Source organism: Cryptomeria japonica, chromosome 11 (assembly GCF_030272615.1).
Source record: "Cryptomeria japonica chromosome 11, Sugi_1.0, whole genome shotgun sequence".
NCBI lineage: Eukaryota > Viridiplantae > Streptophyta > Pinopsida > Cupressales > Cupressaceae > Cryptomeria > Cryptomeria japonica.
The window spans coordinates 245788041-245794254 of NC_081415.1; the positions used below are offsets into that span (position 1 = coordinate 245788041).

The window sequence follows — 6214 nt, forward strand, 5'->3', positions numbered from 1 at the left end:
AATATTTGTACGGTTGTGTAGACTTTAAAATAACCAGCCTCTATATAATTTCAAAAGCTACAATAAAAAGAATTTCTGTGTGTTGTTCTAAAAACAGGGGCACTCTGTTTGTTTTCTGTGTTATGCAATATTTATTTGCTGTTATTGTTTCCTCTTTCTGTTATTATTTTTTTTGTTAATCAACTGGTTCAGAGAGGACAGGGCGGTTTCAAAATTCTACATTCACGAGATCACAAAACTCATTTTGGTCAAGAAGTTCGTCCCCATTGAAATCAATCGCCTCAACGCTTCAACATCGCTCTGAGATCATCTCTCATTTTCTTCCATCCCCCAAAAAATTGCTTTCTTTTTCAAGATCTGCAAAGTTAGCACTCACTTAGGTTGCTCTACTTTCTCTCTTACTCCTGTTTTTCTCTGTACTCTCTGGTTTTATAACGTATGTCATAATGAGGAGGAAGACTTCATTCTTTTCCCCTACTTCCCCGCTTCGATGTTCTTCTAATTTTATTTGGAATGTTTTTCAAAGCAAACCTGGGGCATTGACTTTTGCCATAGTAAGGAACATGGTTATTTGTATATCTTTCCCTACTTTATCTTAGATTTCCAAGCGACAAGTGAAGATGGATAAATGACTCTATAGGTCTTCTGGTGAATGCAGGCTTGTATATCTATATTGTTTTATTGTATCAAAGGTCTATGTGATTTTCAGCATTGATTTTATTTACTATTGCCAACAATATCTTATTCAATGAACGAGGTTTCTGCTGGAAGGTTATCGTTATTTTCCAATGGACAGAGGGAATGTAAATTAACCACAACAACTACCAGCCAATTTATGATGAGGAATTATAATAGTGTGGAATTATAATATTTTACGCCGAAGGCGTATCATTACTTGAAATGCACCGGCTGGGTTCAAAGATCGACGATCCACACTGTATTTAAACGATGCAAGACGATTGCATCTATTTGAACCGTGAGATATATTGTTCATCATGAATCCTGCCCGAACCCCATCCCATTGTCATTTTCCGATCGCCGTTCCTATTTGCCTTAATCCTGCCCAAAGTTAAATATTTTCAAACTCTTTCCAGTCTTTTCTCCTGCCCGTCAGCTCTCCAACTCTCACAAACAGGCTTCCGACACCAACATTTTCATTTGCAGCGGCCTGTACTGAAATGGGAGCTTTCGAATAGGGTGGAAGTCCATCGTTTCCGTTGGAAATGAATTGGTAGACATTTATACAAAATGTTTGACAGGGTGGCCTCAAAGAAATGCAGTCTCGTTTACTGCTACGATTGCAGGATATGCCCAGAATGTGTTTGTTAGATTTCTCTCCATAATTGCAATATCCTACGACATGATTTACCTTTTAGATATTAGGAGAGGACCAGTAGTCGTTAGGGCTAGCTTCGTCAACATGTAGTCATCATATGGAATATCGTAAGACTTTTGGTTTTTTTTAAAATGTAAAACGGACACTTAACTATCTACAACTAAGGTTTGAAGACGTGACTCATCATGCAACTCGTGAAAATGACACGTCTAGTGCAATATCGTATTTTTATGTAAAGTATAACTTATATGCAATTGAAATGGACCAAATTCTATTAGTGATCATAAATGTGTGTTATCTCTAACTTTTATATCCAACACTACATGACCAATTGTTGAGCAAAAAAAAATTATTTTTTGTTATAAAAACAACATATTATTATATAAAATACAACTTCTATTGAACACAAAGGGACCGATTGTTGAACACTAAAACTTTTGGACAATCTCTCACATTTCATGGGAAAAAAAAAGAATTTATTGTGTTCACATTTTATATTTGTGATAAGACAAATTATTAATATGAAATACTCCAATGTATATACATTGCTACCCCAATAGTTGTACACATATGAATAATATTTTTTCACTATGATAAGAATATTTGTTTAAGTGAGCATCCTTTTTTTAAATGACACACTTATAGTGGATAGCTATGATATTTTCTTAGAAGCAAATAATTATTTATTTCACTTGTTACGAATGTATTTATGCTTTTTTTATATAAGATTGATAGGTTCTCTTGTGTTCAAGTATTGGTCCATTTTGACTAATATTTGGTTATTTTTTTATTTATATGTAGATTATTTATTTACAATATATACTATAAATTTGTGGCAAAATTAGATAATATAAGCACAATTGCTATAACAACTATTGAACCACGTACAACTACTGACCATGATATAATGAGCCTACAGATCAGGATCTTTTGAATGTCTTACCAGTAAATCAGTTGAAATCAGCTAGAAGAAAAAAAAAGGACAATCCACCTCTTTTCACCATCCAATCTGCATTGGATATATCAATATTTCCTTGCATTGTGAGTATCATAAAGTCAAAGGAAACATAGAAGGCACTACAAAATGCATACAAAGGATATGACAAAATAAGATTGATAAGACTTCAAATCTGTCAAACAGAGATTAAAAATCTAAAAATAGAAGCTGAGTTATTTAAGAATTTATTACTAATACTCATTGCATTGAGTGACATACTAGAGCTGCCGTTAATCAGGCATATGTCTTCAAGTTGTTGGTTTGAACTGTAGAAGAGAATTATTTTGTTCACTTAGTACCACCCACTTGGAAGTTACATTAGGCCCAAAATGCGAGGAAGAGAGCTTGCCTTATCCTAACGCAAGTATTTCAGGTATTTTCTAAATAGTGAACAGTATTTTCTGGCTTTCCATGTTCCTATGTTGAAAAAAAATATGATGACACGTCAGGTAGATGTAAGAACGAATTTTTAAGTACAATAGAGGATTTTTTTGAACATTTATCCACAAAATCTCGCAATCACTGCATTCCATGAGACCAATTTCTCTAGAGGGACCTCGCTAAACAACTCTCATCTTGTTCTCTCTTGCTCTCCCCTATGCCCCATCGCGCATCTTCTCAAATTCCATCATCCTGCGTGCTTTTATGGATGTCAACACTCTTCATCTGCTCTCCTTCTGGTGCAGGCTAGAAGGAAGGATGTCGTTAAAGGTTGCAGACTCTGTATTTACACTTGCCAACTGCATTGGTGGACGTCCTCGGCCTGTTCAATAACTTTCTTTTCGATATCAATGCATTTAAGAATTCTATACTTAAATATTTATTATATATTTGAAGAAGTCTGATTTACCTAGGATATCATGAATCATATTAAAATATTTGCAAGAATATATTGTACTGGGATATTTTCTGAAGTGTTGTGTGTCTATTAAAATGTAGTAGTTCGAAAAACTAAAAGGAGTTGTACGTATAAGTGCTTGAAATTTTGAATGTTTTCAACAAGTTAATGGTGAAAAGGTAAAGGAAACATGGCAACTAACACCACTCTTGACAGGGACTCGGTACTGGAGTAAATGCTCCTCCAAGCTCTCACATTGGCAGCATCAAGGATCCTGTGATTGTGGACGTGGCTGGAGTGGCTCTTAATATTTTTTATGATTCTTACTCTAGTTTGTTTTATTTGTCGGTGCCATGGTAGGTCATCACGTTGTGACATGCTCTTTAGATTGGTTCTACCAATTTATAGGACTAACCCGCATACCATGGCAAGCAATGTCCCCCCACCATCTGGCATTAGTGAATACATCTCATCTGCACCTTTGTATTTCAGGCTTTATACATTTAGTGAGATTCAGGTGGCGACTAATAACTTTCATGAGTGTCGAATGCTTAGTGTTGGAGGTTTTGGTAAAGTTTATGAAGGTTGCAGTTAAGCGAAGGGAGTCATCAGCTGAACAAGGCTTCCCTGAATTTCAGACAGAGATAGAAATGCTTTCTAAACTCAGGCACCGGCATTTGGTTTCTCTTATTGGTCATTGTGAAGAAAATGGTGAGATGATTTTAGTTTATGAATACATGGCCAAGGGAGCACTGAGAAGACACATACATGGAAATAGAAATTTGATTCCTTTATTCTGGGAAAAGCGACTAGAGATCTGCATTGGAGCTGCTCGAGGTCTTCATTATCTTCACACAGGTGCTGCTCAGTCAATTATACACCGAGACGTAAAGACATCAAACATACTTCTTGATGAAAACTTAGTTGCAAAAGTTTCAGATTTTGGATTATCAAAATTTGGACCAGCTCCTGACCATACCCACGTTAGTACTGAAGTCAAAGGCACCAATGGATATATATGGACCTAGAATACTTTCGCTTGCAGCAGCTCACTGAGAAATCAGATGTTTATTCATTTGGTGTTGTGTTGCTTGAGGTATTGTGTGCACGCCCTGCCGTTGACAATTCACTTCCACGGGAACAAGCAAACATTGCTGAATGGGCTTTGCCTTATCAGAGAGAGGGAACGCTGGAGCAGATCATAGATCCTAATCTCAAAGGTAAAATTAATCCTGAGTCGCTCAAGAAGTATGGAGAGGCCGCTGAGAAATGTCTTGCTGAGCAAGGTGTTCATAGGCCAGCTATGGTAGATGTGCTTGCGAGTTTAGAATATGCTTTGAGGCTGCAAGAGAACAGTAATGCCAGTCAAACATACCACCCAGCTACTTATGCTGTTGGAGATGAAAGCATCTCAACAAGCACAGCGGGCCACAGTCCGCATGTAATTGAAATGGCAAGGGGAATATCAGGTAATTGAAGTTTTAAGATCCTTTATTTTTACTTTGTTGTCTATATTACTAGTATCAAGTGCATATTGCTTTTATTCACTTTATTATGTCTTTATCAAAACTATATGCTAAATTCATTTTATATTTTTAATGTATTGTGGCTCTGTTTTGGACATTTGTCTTGTGACAGGACAATCCTCTATTCTTCAAAGATCTGGAATATTCCAGTAAAGTAGGCCTTTTCTAAAAACACAGCTCAAAAGTGATTTAAATTTTTGGACTATATATATAGCTAGACGTTGTTCAGGTCTTATAATTTCGTGCCTTGCTCTAGTGGTTGATTGTACATCTCAAGAATTCATTTTGCCCATATGAATTTGGTTGGAGACGATGTTGACATTTACTTGCTTTTCATGTTTACCTAAATAATGGTTTTCCAAAATTTCTAAATGGTGATGGTATGAAGATTAATGCTCATAGCTGGATACTTGGATGTATTCTGATCAAATTCTTTCCTGACAATCGTGCTTCTATCAAAATTATATAATTTGGGATATTTATGCTTTTCTTAATTACGTATGTGCATCATGTTCTAATAGGAGATAGGTTTTATAGCCATGGGTTTTCTGTTTCTTGTTATTTGCTTAAATCAAAACTTGCAGAGTATTTCTGGTTTTGATCCACAGCTGTTATTTCCCTCATTATTGGCTTTCTTCATATGCGGGGATAATACAAATTGCTCTGATATAAATATTATGTTCTGGTATTGAATTCAATCTTCAAAGGAGACGACGTATTAAGATTCATTGCTTTCTTGGCACCCATGCATCTTACCAAAACAGCCTAGTTCAAAAGAATGTGTATGCTCTATGGATGAACGTTCTGTTTTTTTATATTAAAATCGAGGGGAGAGAACAAAATATTACAATCAGACCAGGGAGGAGAAACCTCAGCCTGGCAGGTTCAGATTGTCAGATCGAGCAGCTATAGGTACATAGCATAAAAAGACAAACACTAAGTAGGAAGTCCGGATACAAAGGGCATATAGCCAGCAACAAAAAGGGGCAGCAAAATATCAGAAGTTACTGAAGGATGGAGTTGTGATCCTCCATCCAAGTGGTCCAGCCAGCCGGGCCTTCCATCCAAACAACTTTTTTTCTTTCCTGTATTTGGATCAACATAAAAACGTTCTGTTTTAATCTTTAAGGACTATTTTATGGTGTATAGTTGTACTTACATAAAAGGTGCTTTAATTTCAATTCTTGAGTTTATTGAAGAGTAGGGCAAAGTGGCCCACCATAAATCACTTTACATGGAATTATGTTAATGTTTGCAAATAAATCTGTAGATTGGATATATGGAGCACATCAATCTTGAGATGTTTATCAAACAGCTATGGTTTCCCCACCCAAACAGAAATCAACAAGGAGCCCAATGTTGACTCCTTAGTCACTACCTCAATGCTAGACTTCAAGAAAGAGTGTGGGAATTTCTACTCTTCAGATAGCCTTTAAGCTGTACAAGCTTCAAACTAGGCCTCCGAGAATGACTTTCAAATTATCCATGTATAGGCCTAGGTCCTGACAATATAAAGC

The 6214-nt window shown here is 36.2% G+C and overlaps 1 pseudogene; it reads left to right on the top strand.

Annotated features, from left to right (window-relative positions):
• Window positions 1–3395: 3395 nt before the first annotated feature.
• Window positions 3396–4938, top strand: LOC131040151 (receptor-like protein kinase THESEUS 1; annotated as a pseudogene).
• Window positions 4939–6214: the final 1276 nt, after the last annotated feature.